This window comes from Oryctolagus cuniculus, chromosome 7, assembly GCF_051225735.1.
Source record: "Oryctolagus cuniculus isolate XC-2025 breed Fujian yellow rabbit chromosome 7, ASM5122573v1, whole genome shotgun sequence".
Taxonomy (NCBI): Eukaryota; Metazoa; Chordata; class Mammalia; order Lagomorpha; family Leporidae; genus Oryctolagus; species Oryctolagus cuniculus.
The window spans coordinates 32,956,118-32,972,100 of NC_142873.1; the positions used below are offsets into that span (position 1 = coordinate 32,956,118).

General features: G+C 50.5%; 1 protein-coding gene across 3 annotated transcripts in view; it reads left to right on the top strand.

Moving 5' to 3' along the window:
• Positions 1 to 15,983, top strand: part of FAM78B (family with sequence similarity 78 member B) — a 125,124-nt gene that overhangs the window by 1,712 nt on the left and 107,429 nt on the right. The gene's annotated exons all lie outside the window — the stretch shown is intronic.

The following is a 15,983-nucleotide window of genomic DNA, read 5'->3' on the forward strand; positions in this document are numbered from 1 at the left end:
GCTGTCTAGGGTCTTTACTTTCCGAAACTTTCCTAATTGCGCCACTGGAAGGGATTCTCCGGCGCCCACCACCGAATCCTGCCGGCGAGCTGGGAGCTCTCCAACTTCTTTCAGCAGCGCCGGTTGGTGCGCGCCGGGCTGGGCGGCTGCGGTGGAGACCCAGGATCGCTGCGGCTTCTTCGGCCGCCAGGGGCCGACAGCCGGCCCGAGATCCGCAGGCTACGGGCAGTCTTGTCCCAGACTTTTTAATTTACCATTTCCTAACTCCTTGCCCGCCTCAGTTGGGAACTAGACTCGAGGCAGTTGGCAACTGCAGTGGCTCGCGGGTCTGGGGCCTGCTTTCTGCCTGCTGTTAACAATGTAGATCTAGAACACCCAAATTAGCCTGCAGCCTAGAGGGAAACCCTTTTTTTTTTTTTTCTGAAAATTCAACCTCATTTCACTTATTAATCGAAAACTCTACAGCTCCCAAGGTTCACCTATTTAATATGGATATGGGATGGGGGAGTACTCGTTTTAAAAGGTCAGACCATCTTTTCAGCAGGCGCTGGCAGGGTTTTTATTGCACTCTGAGAGCATGGAAGTTAACACTAGTCAGAAGCGCTAAAAGGAATTTTGACAGGTCGTTTTGTTTCCTTTTTTTCTTCCCAAGGAGTTTGCACTTCTCTCTTTAAGCCTAAAAGCTCAGTGCTGGAGAAAGTTCTTTTCCTGGTGAACAAATGTGAATCTGGGCTTGCACACTGTAAGACAGTGAGACGTGAGCCATGGGGGACGTATTATTTTGGGTGAATCATGCCATTGAAAAACAGACACAGCCTCCAAAGAAGGATTAGATTTGAACCCATGCATAAGACCACCCATCCTTTCCAGCCAGGCCAGAGAAAGCCACCCACACACACCAGGCAAGGGCCCTCTCTTTCTCATGCCCCTGGCCTCACCTTGATGATGGTGGGTAATGTTGATGGAAGACGCCAGCTGCTCTCCATGGGATGAGAGACCAAGCAAAACTATTGCAAAGGCAGCCTCACTCTTCCCAAGACTGTACTGTGGGGCTCTTTGTTGCCTGTGATGTTTTGTAAATCAGTAAATAAAGAGCAAGTAAGTTGGTCTTTCCATAAAACGTGTTCTACCGCTGGAGAAGTTGATTGCAGATACAAACAGATGTGCTAGTTGAACTTCCTTGGGCTCTGGAAGAGGGTGTGCCCACCCTGGAGCTCACTTCATGAGGCTTGAATCAGCGACAGCTATTCCCTGGCCATTTTTCCACCGAATTCTCACGTTTGGATTTGTACAGTTTGTTCCCTTTTTAACTGTAACTTTCAGTATTTCAGGGTTCTGGGTTTTGGTATTGATGCAGGGAAGCAAAAATACCACCCAAGAAATTATAAAACCTATTATTAGAGATCCGTGTCCAGAGCCCGTCTGCCTCTTCATGGTTGCAATAATTGCTGCGTGTTTAAGGCCACTTTGGAACCCAGATTTTATTGAACCAATTTCCACAAAATGTTTATGCCCTGAAAACTAGGCCAATGTAAACTTTTTAATGGAAGCTCACATTGCATGAATGCTGGTGCCATCTTTAGTTATTATGCCTGCTTTCCCTGGTACCTTGAGTAGAGAAAACACTACAGGCTGAATTTTCAGTCCTGTGCAGTGTTCTGTCACATGAATCATGATGTGGCAAAGAGGTTTGGGTTAGAAAGCTGCCTTCTCAATATTTTTTTTAAAAGACTGTGCAAGAGGAAACCCACAGCTTGAAATGGGAAGAGTATCTACAAGGTTGAAAGAAAACACAGGCTTTGTGGTTTCAATTTTAAACATTTGCAAGAAGGGCTCAGGTTCTAAAAGAACATTTGAGATATTTGCTGGCCATCATGGCCAGAGCTTCATTTTGAACTTGAGCTCGAGTGATGTGGCACTTCCTCAAATGAGTCTATGGAAAGTAGGCTGACAAGTGCATGTGGCATCTGTGTATTTCTCATCCGGCCCTGGCGAGTCCTGCTGGTGTTGAACAGACTGCCACACATCTTCATCCTTCACGGGGAAGGGCTCCTTGGCTGGTCTCAGTCAGCCCAGCAATAAACAAATATTTACCAAGTTCCACTGATAAAACAGGCATCAGCCGAGAAGACAAAGAAATAGGCAGGCAGCCTCACTGTTCCTCCATGTGGGGGGTGTGGACACATGCAGGGAAAACCAGGGTTCCCCAGCAGAGTGGGAGAAGCTGCTGACAGAGGTGAGGGATGGACGGGACAGGGTTTTCTTTAAAAAAATTATTTATTTGAAAGGCAGAGTTACAGAGAGAGGAAGAAGTGTACTCATATAGAGAGACATGGATCTTCCACCTGCTGTTTCACTCCCCAAATGGCAGCGATGGCTGGGGCTGAGCTAGGCCAAAGTCAGGAGCCTAGAACTCCTTCCGGGTCTCCCATGTGGGTACAGGGGCCCAAGCACTTAGGCCATCTTCCTGCTGCTTTCTCAGGCACATTAGCAGGGAGCTGGATGGAAAGTGGAGCATCTGGGACTTGAACCTGCACCCATATGGGATGCAAGCATGGCAGGCAACAGCGTGACACTCTGAACCACAATGCTGGCCCCATGAGTGATGAGTTTTCTAGAAGTGAAAGGACTCAAGCTGGACTCTGAGTGGCAGACAACAATCAGCTAGATGAGAACAAGGGACTCATTGCAAAGGGGAAGAAGTTGCCCACGGAGGGAGGGGGTTGCTAAAGCAGCATTTGTAGGCTGGAGGGGCACCAGGTCAAGGCCCTTCCCACTCTGAGCCCAGGGGCGTGGTCTTCTAGAGCTGTAAGGGTGGTCAGCCTGGGGTGTGGGGGGAAGCCATCTCAACTGCCCTCCAGGAACTCTGGCCTGGAGGAACCCTGGGACAGTCATAGCTCTGTGCACTTCCTTCAGGAGCCAACTCCTGCCCATCTCTGTTGGGATTTGACTCCACCCACCCACCTTTTTGCCTGTTTGCTTCAATCCCAGTGGGTCTCTGTTGGGAGACTGCTCTTCTGAAGTTCATGTGTTGCCAAATCCAGCAGACACTTTCAAAGCTATCTTTTCTGCATGATTCCATGTAGTGGATAGCTTTCTCTCTGTCTTGTAGCACACCCTCACTGTAGCTTCCATGCTGTTTTCCCATCTATTCCTCTGTTTCTGTATCACCGCAGAAGGCAGTCTAGCAAGATGTGTTCTTTTGGATTCCGTCCTCTCGCTTGGTAGTTCTGTTCATTGCAATGGCAGGAGGTGCTCTCTGTGGTCAGCAGCCCTCTCCAGTCCAGCTGTGTCTGTGCAGCTTCCGTTTGGCCATCTGCTCAAGCGGTAACATCTGTGCATCAACATCTCCCCACATATCCAACACATCCAACTCGTCTGCAGACCCTACTGACCCCACCTCCAAGGTACATGGGTAAGCCAGGCACTGCTCTCCTACTTCCGCCGCTGCCATCTTCAGGACATGTCACCACCCACTACCACCTGCTCGCGCACAGGATGTCTCACTGAACTTGCCACCTCCATTCTTGCCCTTCTTGCGATCTGTTTCCCACCCAGCAGTCAGAGTGACATATCAAAAGCCCAGGCTGTTACTTTCCTTGTTTAACCCTTTTATGACTCTGTCACAGTTGGGATGCATTTCAAAAATGAGCTTCGTTTTGAAGGCCATGGTGGCTTTCTCCAGTTCTTCAAAGGAGCCACCTTTATCCCAGCTCAGAACCTTCCTAGATGCAGCTGCTGAGCTGAAATGTTCTTCCTGCCTGCCCTGTTCTACTTCATTCCTGACCTTCCTTCAAGTCTCAAGCCTTACCTCCTGAGAGAGGCACCTCTGCCTTCACCCTTTAAATTAGGGACCTCCTGTTCTTTTCCTTCATAACGCCCTGTCCTTTTGCTTGTTCCAGTTAATAATTGTTTAACTTCTGACTTGTTCCCTAGCCTATAAATTCCATGAAAGTAAGGCATTGTATCCATTTGCTTTCCGCATAGTACCTGGCCCATAGCAGATATTCAATAAACATTTGATACAAAATAAATGATCCATTTTTCTAATCTCAGATAGTTTGTGTCCTCTTTAGCAGATCCTGCCTCTTCAAATGGGCTTCTCACTTTAATGCCCAAGAGTTTGCTCATCACAAAGGTGTACTTTTAACTCTACAGTGCCTGTGTGTTCTTTTGTTCTGCATTACCCACCTGGTGGTCTCCTGCTGAGCCTACTGCATGGGGCTGTCACCTTCTTTGTCTCTCTGAAGCCTTGCTCTCAATCACCTACCTGATGAACAACAGCATTCAATGCCAGACGTGACATAGAAACCTCGTAGCACTGTTCAGTGTGCATCACCAACTCATGCATCCCAGGCTTTGTGGAGGAGCTGGCTTAAATACCTAGCCTCATGGAGCACATTCCCCCTAAGCTGGAGCTTCCCTTCTCTTTATCAGAAATATGCTGCTGCAGTCCAGTGCGACTTTATTGGGTGGCCCTCACTGGTCATAGAGATGCCTCCTTTGGGCCTTTTTCTCTTGAGAACGAGATCAGTCCATCTGTGCAGGGGCCTGAGGAGTCACCAGGCCACTTGAACAGTACCCAGCCCCACTTCCCATTACATTCTTGGTGGGAGGTTCACCATCTGCAAGTAGCCAGGGCTGCTCCTCGCCAGGAGCACTGGGGACCCTGGTCTAGAGCATCAGATGAGGGAAAGCAGGATCCAATTCCTTTATGAAAGTCCTGAGTGCCCTTGAAGGGAGATGTCCTAACCCTTTTGCCTCTAATCTCCTCCATCTCTGCAAAAGAGGAGCAGCAGAGGATTAACTGTCTGTATCAGTGAGGCATTAAGCTCACTGGAGATAAAGCACAACTCCAGAGTTGAAGAGGGTTTGGAGGGATTAGGGAAAGAGGTAGAAGGGGAGAAACACATGGGAAGCTAACAAAATGTGGCTAGCACAGCCTGGCGTGCTAATCTGCAGCTGCATAGGCCCTGGGTAGATTAAGGAAAGTTGGGCCAGGAGATGGGCAGCAAGAGCACGGGGCTATGGAGTATCAGTGACCTTGCCTGAGGCAGCCAGGTCTGCAGAGGGAGGCATCATGTTCCAGGTTAAGAATGAAGACTGGCAGTTGATTAAAAAGATTCAAAATATGGCATGGCGTGTGCAATCCCAGAAGCCCCCTTCCCCCTTATTTGTATGCACGCTGGTCACATCTGCCTTTCCCAACCATCCTGGGAGCTGGATACTGTTACCATGCCCCACATACTAATAAGGAAACTGAGGCCCAGGCGATCTAGGTGACTCGCCTGGGGCCACTTATCTAGTAAGTGGCCAACCTGGGACTCTAAGCAATGCTTTTGACCATTTGACCCTGTATCCTACCTTCCTGTACACTGCCACAACTTGACCTATGACGTGGACAGATGAGCCCTCCATTCATTGGAGCACTAAAAATCCTGATGCCCGTGGATATATCCTTTATCCAAAGTGCTTGAGAGCAGAAGTGTTTCAGATTTTGGATTTTGAAGTATTTACATAAACAGGAGGTATCTTGAGACCCGAGTCTAAGCACCCAATTCATTTATGCTTCATACACACCTGATACACGTAGGCTGAAGGTAATTTCATACAACATTTTCAGTGCACCTGTGTTTTGACTACAACTCATCACATGAGGTCAAGTGTGGAATTTTCCACTTGTCATATCAAAAAGCTTCAGATTTGAGAGCATTTCAGATTTTGGATTACCTGATTGGGGGTGTTCAATCTGTGACTGTGGCTGCTGTAGTCATCAACCAGAGGTACCCAGAGGCCCAGCGCAGGTTGTTATGTAGTTTCTTTCTTATGTCCTTCCCTTCCCTTAGCCACAGTGGTCCACGGAAGGGCCAGGATTACTGTTGTGTTAACACTACCTAGGCCTCAGAAAGTGGCTATGATTTACAGTTGGATTAAAGAGAGATATGAAGAAGATCTCTGTACCAGAGCATTCAGAGGGAGGCAGAACCTGCATGGTGCCAGGGTTCCTAGAAGGGGTTGGAACTTATACACCAAGGGCAGCGACACCCACATCACGGTGGAGTCATGTGGCCAGTTGCCTCTCATTCTCACCAGTCCAAGTCTTTGCAGTTGTTAAGGATGGCTCCATAACTGGGATTTTCAGAGGTTTTGCTACAGAGGGGAAGGATTGTGCCTGTGCTGGGGGATCCCAGACATCCCCAGATGTCTGCTGAGTGTGGGAGGTGCTGTTTGGAATAGAAAAGGGAGGAAATACCATCACTTAGAGGGTCATGTGCTAGGCCCCGTGCCCTGTCCAACCACGATCTTCCTGAAATCTCACCCAGCAAAGGTTCAGGGTGGCTCCAGCACTAGCCCCAAGGCCTCACACCCTGCAGCCAGCTGAGCCAAGAGTCAAGCCCACCTCCTCTGACTTGGCTGTGTCTAATAGACTGCCTCACCCCCCAGGAAGGAGGCTCCCCAAACTCGCCCTGCAAAGTAATAGTAGTGGATCTGGCCATATTGTTTTTCTCTGGTCTATATAGTTATCTCCCTGGTCCTTTGGAAACTAAGTTCTCTGAGTTCCCTCATGTGAGCCTCATCAGACCCTCCCCTGCCCTACTTGGTGAAGGCACCGGTAATTAGCTATGAGAGGACGGAGGCCCAGATGGCAGGGACAGGCTGCCACCTTGCTGAGGGTGCTATCCCCAGCCCTTGGGCCCCAGGCTAGCCAGTCTGGGTGGCAGGTGTTAACCCTGTGCCTCCACCTCCAGGAGCTTCCCCGTGGGCTATGCAGCAGCCATCCGCCTCACCCAGATCCTGGATTTGGAGCTCTGGGCGTGTGATTAGGATGAGGAGACCCCCAACTCCCATCAGGTTGTTGGATGTATCTCTGGGTAGGTGCCTGCTCCTGTTATCAAGGCCCCCTCAGGCTGCCACTTGATCCACGTGGACCCTGCTTCCTCATTAGGTTCTGGGCTACAAGCCAGTTGGAAGTGCTCAATGTGCCAGTTAAAGACCTAGCTGCAGGCTCCCCCACACAGGGGCTCAAGTCAGAAGACCTGGCCCCCCTGTATGACCTTTGGCAGGCCCCTTGACAGTCTCTGTCTGTGTGTAAACTGGCAATGGTAGGATCTGTCCCATGTCCCAGGGAGCTAGGAACCCAGTGAGATGAGAAGAGGGGCAGGGTTCTTCACACCGCAGTGTGCTGTGTCCGTGGTGTTTGCTTGTCTGTTCCTGTAAGTAGTGGCAGCTCTGGGTCATCCATGAGCAGTAGGGAGATTGTGGCTGTGGCCCTGCGACCTGATTACAGAAGTGTTCAGGCTCTGGAGAGGATCCCTGACCATTCAGCCACACCCTGTGTCCCCGGCCAGCCTCGTTCTGTCAGAGAGGAGCAAAGAAAGACCAGGACTATTTGTCACTTATACTCTGAGGAGGGCCATGGAGACCCCATCCCACCCCAGAAGTCTGCTCCCAGCTGTGCTCTGAGAGAAACTTAATATGGGAGTTCCTGGTCCTGTTATGTCGCCTGCAGCTTATCCACAACCCCGTGGAGACTGCCTGCCCTCTCCCAAGCCCTCCCTTGGACACAGCTTTGTCCGGGCTCTGATAAGAAGCTACCGTTTGCCCAAGCCGAGGACCCCAAGGCAGGACAGTACTAGGTGTGCAGCCATGCTGTTCATTCTCAGGAAGGTTGTGATTTTTCCAGCTTGGCTGGACACATGAGACCAACACCTGAAATCATTTTGCCTCAAAACTCTGTTCAATATACTTTCTTTTTTTCTTTCCAAATTCCTTTCCCAATTTTGTTGATTTGTAAGGGGATGATTAATCACACAGTATTTGTGACGCATACATAGGGCAGCAGGCAATCCTGTTTTAGATAAGCAAAGCTGAGGCCCAGAGGGATGAAGTCCTGTGCTGAAGGTTGTCCTGGCAGGCACTGGGAGACTCGGCCCTGAGGCCCAGGCTCCTACTTCCTCCCCCAGCGCATGGCCAGCCAACCAGGGTGAGAGTTGGGGACAGGAGAGGAGACATCCTCAAAGCCACGTGCATGGGGGACCTCTGGGTCAGCCAGCATGTAGGCACTTCAAGGGACAGCATTATGGCCTCTGAGAACAAGAGAGGGAAGACAGGGGCCTCTGCATGTGTTGAACAGGTGCAAAGAAACTTTCAGGGTGTCAGACTGAAACAAAATAAATAAGGCCACGTGCCATTCGATGCTGTAGCCATGGGGTGACTGTGTTGGGCTTGCCCCCCGAAGCCTCTGGCTGGCTCCGTCTCCTGGAGCCTGACCTTTCCCAGCTGGCTGGTGGCCTGTGTCTGGCTGAGGCACTCAGCGGCAGTCAGGCTAATGGGCAGTGGTAGCTCAGTATCCTCGGGGCACGTGTGATAGGGTTTGGGGGGACAGGTTTTGGCAAGGCTGGGAGCTGCCAGAAACAGGAAGATTAGATGCTGCTTTGCCCTGGGCAGGGTGAGATTGGGGACAGGGATCCATGGGGAGGGAGAGGCTTGGAGGGAATCAGACGTGCCTGTCAGAGAGCAGGATCTTCCTGGGTATCCCTGCTCCTGAAAGCCTCACTGCTTACCACCACCCAAAACGGCAGATTCAAGAACAGATTTTTTTTTTTTTTTTTACTTGAAAGGCAGAGTTACAGAGATCTTCCATCCACTGTTTTACTCCCGAAATGGCTATAAGGTTGAGGGCTGGGCCAAGCTGAAGCCAGGAATCCAGAACTCAATCTGCGTCCCTCCTGTGGTTGGCAGGAGTCCACGAACTTGGGCCATTCTTCTGCTTCCCAGGTGCTTTAGCAGGGAGCTGGGTTGGAAGTGGAGCAGCCAAGACACAAATTGACGCTCGTGTGGGACCTTTAACCCACTGTGCTACCATGCCGGCCCCCATATTTTTTCTTTTGTTTATGACTGAACTGTTTGAGAATCTTCTTCAAACTTCCATGAACCATCATCACATTCTTAAGGGAGGGTGAAGATGTTGTGCCCCAGGCTGAACCTCCAGCTCCTGTTGGAGAAGATAACTTTCTTGGCCTTTGGCTTTCTTTGGCCCAGGCTTTGCTGGGACTCTGGCACACCTTGCACAATGCCCAGGGATCTGCTTGTCAGCTGACTCCCTCCAAAAACATGAGCAACTTAGCTTAATGAGAATGACAACCAGTTGCTGAACACTTAACCAGTGCCAAATGATTTCTGTGTTCTGTGAAGGAGGTACCACCGTGGCTTTCCTCGTTTTAGAGATGATAAGACTGGGGCCTGGAGAGTTGAGTGCCCTGCTCAGCACTGGCCGGCTAGCTAGTGACAGAGCCAGATTCAGAAACCAGATGAAGCTGATGCCAATCACTCTTTTTTTTTTTTTTTTGAAGATTTTTATTTATTTATTCGACAGGTAGAGTTACAGACAGTGAGAGAGAGAGACAAAGGTCTTCCTTCCGTTGGTTCACTCCCCAAATGGCTGCCACAGCCAGCGCTGCGCTGATCCAAAGCCAGGAGCCACCCTGCTCTCCCATGTGGGTGCAGGGCCCAAGCATTTGGGTCATCTTCCACTGCCCTCCCGGGCCACAGCAGGAGCAACCAGGACTAGAACCCGGCGCCACAGGCGGAGGATTAACCAAGTGAGCCACGGCACCGGCCTGCCAATCACTCTTGAAAGTGTTGTACTGCCTCCAAAGGGGTGAATGAAAGAATGAGCCAAGATGAATGTACCAGTGAATGAATGAATAGAGAGCGCTTTTGTCCTTGCTAAGGAGGTCTGGGAAACAAAGGGTTCAAGTCCAATGGTGAGGCCAGCTTCCTCGCCTCCCAGCTGCCGGATTCACTCAGCTGCTCAGGATCTGATACTAATGAGACCAGGTCTTGGAATCAGACCCAAGGACCTGTCTCAGCACCTGAGTCCGTGCACCTGGCCCTTCCAGCCGCCTTGCCAGTGACTGTCCCAGTTCCCAGTCACCGCAGGATGAGAGCAGAGAAATAGCAAGGCAAAGGGAATCATCCAGCCCACTTGCTTACCTTACAGAAGACGATGCTGAAGCCTAGAGAGAGGCAGTGATACGGTGGTGACAGGGAGAATCAGAATTCAGACCCCTATCCATCTGACTTTATAGCCACTGTTCCTCACCCCTGGGCCTCTACCCATGGTCCACGCCATGCGTTGTTGACACCAGCACCCTTAGCCTGTGAAGCAGGAATCAGGGTCACTACCACCTCCTTGCCCATGTCTGCCCCACCCCCCTTGTGTGCTGAGGGTCTGGGTCTTTGGGCACAGGTGGCTGCCTGCCCAAGAGAGGAAGCAGCACAGGTGCAAGAAGAACCGCTTGTGGCAGCAGAGACAGACTCAGAGCAGCCCACGGGAAACCTGCACGGTGGCAGGAGCAGAGAGACCAGCCCGTTCCCTGCATCCATACACAGTGATTAGCAAGCAAGCAAGGAAGGGGTCTCCCCAGAGACACCCATCACAGACGGCAGGCAATGGGAGGGCTTGGCAGCCTGAGGGAGAGGGATCCCTGTCCTCCACCCTCCATGTCCCCCACCCCACCCCCATGAGGGCACGCATGGGCCTCCTGGCCCCCTGCCCACTGACAGGCAAGCTATCTTCATGGCTCCTGGCAGCTGCAGAAGAAACGAGATCCAAGTGGTGTCAAAGATGACAGATTGCGAGGGGGCCAGGGTTCCTCCCCTGACAGCAGGGCTCAGCTGGGAGGCCCCAGGGAGCACAACAGATGGGGGAAGTCTGAGAGGATATCCTAGCAGCCTGGAGCCTCTGGCTGTGCTGTGGCTTTCCATTTCACGGGCGCCTTGTTGTTGTGAATGAGGCATTTTAGCACAGGGGCCCCATCTCATTGTGCTGCATTGGCTTCTTCCTCTACGGGAGCTGGGGGTGGGGAGGAACAGGAGAGAACAGGTCCAGGCCACCCACAGCATGCTTTGCCTTGGCGGGATGTAAGCGGGGATGTGGAGGAAGGACCACAGAGGGGGATGATTTATTTATTTATTTGAAAGGCAGAGTTAGAGAGAGGCAGTGGCAGAGAGACAGAAAGAGGTCTTCCATCCACTGGTTCACTCCCCAGTTGGACACAGTGGTCGGAGCTGGGCCAATCTGAAGCCAGGAGTGAGGAGTTTCTTCCAGGTCTCCCAAGAGGGTACAGGGATCCAAACACTTGGGCCATCTTCTACTGCTTTCTCAGGCCATAGCAGAGAGCTGGATCAGAAGTGGAGCAGCCAGGACTCAAACTTGTGCCTGTATGGGATGCCGGCACTGGAGGCAGCAGCTTTACCCACTATGCCTCAACTCCGGCCCCGAGTCTGCACTTCTGAGCAGCTGTCACCACCACCTGTGCAGCTGACTCCAAGGCTGCTGTCTTTGTACCACTCCAGACAGCCTCTCATGAGGAAAGCTCTGGAAATCCATGGAGGCGTCAAGTGACCCATCTTCCCCCTTACAGAGACCTCATCCAGCCTGGCTCTCCCTCTTAAGATGTGCCCTGGGACCCAGTCCTCCCTGGAGGAGGAAGTAGCCTCAGGTCTCGTGGTCTTCATGGGCCCACATTGTTGCCTTCCCAAGTCCTGGGACTCAGGGCTCCTGAGTGAAACCTGACTCTTCTGCATTTGTGACCAGGCCCCTGTGTGCCTTTGCTGAGATCTCCCGCTTGTACTGTGTGTGTGTCCATCCTGATGTCCACCCACCTGGCTGCTCAGCCTCAGGGTGGCCACTCTTTCTAGCTGCTGACGCCATCCCACGTGATCCGGCAGAGAACTGGGATGGATCATCCCCAGGCCTGCAGGTCCCTGGCAAAAGGCAGCTCCCAGCCCCAGTTCTGGACCAGATCATCCAACTTCTAAACATTCCTGATTTGCTTCCTTGTATGCCTGGAAGGAATGCACTTGTCTTATGTGCGTAAGATCAGCCGTGAAGGTTGTGCTGTGCAGATCCTGGATTCCTGGTAATTTTCATCTGCCTGATCTATCCATGCTTGAGAAGCTCCATTGCAATTTCTCTCTGGGCTGGTGTGTTCGTGACAACTCCTAGAGTTCTTTCCGTTTTTCCTTTGTGCTTTATGCGGCCGAACCTGCGTCCCTCTTGAGTGTTCACTATTTTTGACCCCCCAGAGGTGTATTATACACACTCAACCTGCATTCAGGAAGAAATTTGTAATTCAGGGGTTTTTCAAAGACATTTAGTCCATTATGATGCGCTTACTACATTCTTATGTTCCTCAATTATAGACGAAAGTAAGCTTTAATGGCTGTGTTTTCTGGTTTGAATCAGTGTGTTTCAGAGCACATTAGCTGTCTAGGCAAGGCTCTTGGAAAAAAAGAACTGAGGGTGCTTAGCACTGCACCATTAGGGGTGGAGAGGAGAGCCAAGGCATGGCAAGGGGCTTGGGTCTAAATCCAAGGACAAGGGAGTCCAGCCACCTGTCCCACTGTGCACTGGGAGCCTCCAGCCGGGACACTCTACTGCCACCACAGACTCAGTTTCTCTGAGGTGCTGTAAGGGACTCTGCTGAATGACTGTGGTGTTTGTACACCCAGGGCCTGCTCCTTAGCCTTGACACACTGGAATATTCTTCCAGGCAGGAAGCTGCATCCCTCAGAAGCCTCATGGCCCCCCTGAAGTACAGCCATTGTGTCTTCCTGCAGCACAAGAGAGGCAGAAGTCACTGGCTCCAAGTTTCCCCACACCTGGTCCCTGGCCTTATCTCTGAGGCTCATTTGCACTGGCATTTGGCTTCTGGAAGGCAGTAAGCTTGTCCACTTCCTCTTCCAGATGGCTCTGAGAAGGACGGAGGGAGGGGGTGGGGTGGAGGGTACCAGGAGGGGAAGCATCTGCCATTTGGATGGTACAACCAGGGACCCTCAGGAGGCATGCATGCCTAGTTATCATCCTGGCATGCAGCAGGACCATGGAGGAAGGGGTGGAACATGTATGGGATGCAGATCATTCATGGAGATTGGGCCCCTGTAACCCCAGAATCTGGAGAAAAAGGGGTAAGCTAGAACACCAGCATTTACAAGAATGCTATCATGTGTGTGCCTTCTTTTGAGCCTCACCCTCGCTTCTAGAAATGACACTACCGTTCTCCATGGAACAGGTGAGAAAACCAAGGCTCAGTAAATTGAGCAGGTTACACAGGAAGCGGCCTCATGTGCCACTCAACCCTAAACTGATTGCTCTGTTGAGGCAGCTGGTTAAGAGATTAAGAGAAAGTGGTAGAATTTTAGAAAGTGAAAAGACCTGGGGATCCCAATCCAACTCTTTGCTTTGACAGGTGAGAAGTCAGATGTATGAAAGCCTAAAGGGGATTGCCCAAAATCCTATAAAAAGCAAAGAATCCCCAAATGACAGAGTATCTTCTAAAATGTAGCTGTCTGCATTTCGTATAGCATGTCAATTCAGTAAGTGTAATTTTGAATGCTTTTCATTTCCCTGATAAACCCAGTCTATAAAGGGCTGGTGATCTGCAGGAGTGACCCAACAGGCCATTGCCTTGGGAGGAGAGGATATCAGCACCCATTGTCAACGTGGCAGCATCGGTTGTCTGCTTTCTCATTTCCGTTTAGGTCTCATAGATATCTGAGATACATCCTGCCCACCTGCCTGTCAGGTACCCCCTTTCCTAACAGAGCAGTGATTCATCACCCAGTAGGCACAAGATGAATATGAGGGTTTACACAAATTATATCTCATTTTAAGTGTATTCAGATTCATATTACAATGCTATTGTTCACGTAAAGAAACTGAGGCTCTTGAAGACCATGTAATTTACCCAAACTCACAGTACTGCAATCAAAACTTGACATCAACTTCAAGGAATTCTACACCTGTGCCACGGACCACCATCAGGCATGCAGGGGCTTCACCTTTTCAAAGTGTAACATGACCCTCAGAGTAAGCAGGGCTTAAGAAAGCTGGGAACAGCAGGTAACTGGAACACCTCGAAGAATAGTACAAATGCAAAACTATTTCAAACTACAACTGCACAAAAGGTATTTCAAGATTGATCTATGAGCAAGAAAACGCTCTGTAAAATTTATTATCAGAGAGTTGAGCTCTTTGAGTTAGCAGCTGTCCAGGAACACAGCTCACTTTGCATTCCTCTGAGGTTTCCTCCAGTGTGGACCCTGGCCTTGGAGCCTCAGCTGTGAAAGCTGAAGCATTAGATTAACAGGGAGCAAGTACCACTGCGGAGAACAGCATCAGACTCTGCAGCCACCAGCCATGAAAATACTCATTGTCCTTAACTTCTCTTTAACAGAGGCAACATATTTAAAAAAAAAAAAAAAAAAACTGCGACTGTGGAAACTCAGCCTCCCCACTTACTAGCTTTGTGACTCCTGGCAGATTAGCTCATGTCTCTGTGCCTCTACCTGCAAAGGCAGATAATAATTACACCTACTTCATAAAGTTGTTAGGATGATTAAATGGGTTAACATTCGGAGCAGGCATCTGACCTAGTGGTTAAGACATCCACGTCCCACATCAGAGTACCGAGGTTCAGTATCTGGTTCTGGTTCCTAACTCCAGCTTCCTGCTGATGCAGACCCTGGGAGGCAGCGGGTGATGGCTCAAGTAATTGGTGTCTGCTCCCCATGTGGAAGACCTGGACTGAGTTCCTGGTCTCCAGCTTCTACGTCCAGTCCCAGCTATTGCAGGCATCTGGGGAGTGAACCAGCAGGTGGAAGTTTCATGTTTCTTTCTTTCTCTCTTTGTCTCTCAAATAAATTAATTTTAAAATTTCAGTGAATCGACAGGCCAAGATCAGGTCAGACCAGGCGTTGTTTTTGTTAAATGTTTAAGAAGTGGATAAGCATGAAACAGAATAGACTGACATGTATTGAATATTTGATATGGACCAGGAGCCATGCTAGGACGTTTTTCATACTGTGAAGAGAAACATGCTGGGGTTGTGTCAAAGCCTTTTCCACAGCTCAGTCAGCCAGCTGGTGTGTATTCAGCACCCAGGTGCTCCAACAGTACGACGCTGGCCCCCCTGTGGGCTTCCTAGTCTGGGAGGTGCACCCAGAGCCAGGGAACCCGCCTGTAAGGACCACTTGGTGACACCAGCGGTCATCTTTCCATCCAGGCTTCTCCAGACAGAATTGTGCCAGTGCCCTAAAGTGTCCTTTCATGGTCTAACTTGATCATCGCTTGAACTTGGCTCACAAAGACCGTCTGGCTGGATCCGGAAGCATCCGTGGGAGAACTTCACTGATTCCCTTCTAGGCATTGTTTTGTTCCAGCATTGCGCTTGCTTCTTATCTCTGAAAGCCACCGTGTTCCAGTGAGAGGTCAGCATTAGCCTCGACAGCCCCTGGGACTTTGCAGGCTGTACTCAGCACACAAACAACCAGTCTGTCCTGTCCTTGTGTCGAGCAAGCCTCTTGTCTCCGGGTCCAGTGCTGTTCCTACTAAGCCGTACTTTGTTCTTTCCTAACCACTTCTCCTGAGGTGAAGGGCTTTCAGATCACCTCTTCCTACATCTGGGCTCTTCTGATCTGCAGCCAAGGGAAAACCAGACCCAGAACTTAAAGCCCTAGCATGAGGATTTCTGGAGCCCTGGCTTTGTATGTGTGTGCTTGGTGCCACGGGGACTGTACCTGCAAGGAGAGTGTGGTTCACTATCATAAATTGGTAAATTGAGCCTGAGAACTGATGGCTGGGGGAGATGAAGGAGCGACCTAAAGCTTCCAAAAGGGGAAGCCCAGGCTAAGTCCTGCCAGCCAGAGTGTAGTGAATGCCGGTGCTCCAGAGGCAGCCTCTACCACGCCATTCCCTGACATCCAGTGTCTGTGTGTCTATCTTTCCCATCCTCCTGGCCTGAGGTTTGGAATTTGAGGCCTGGCTTAATGTGTGCCTGTTCTGTACTCTGAGCCTCCCTTGTCTAAGTCTTCTGAGTCCCTTCATAGCAGCCCCACGCCCTGCAGATAACTTTGCGTCTTTGCCCTTGGCCTAGTAGAGCTGTGACCTTGGACTGCTTGTGGCTTGGTTACAGGTT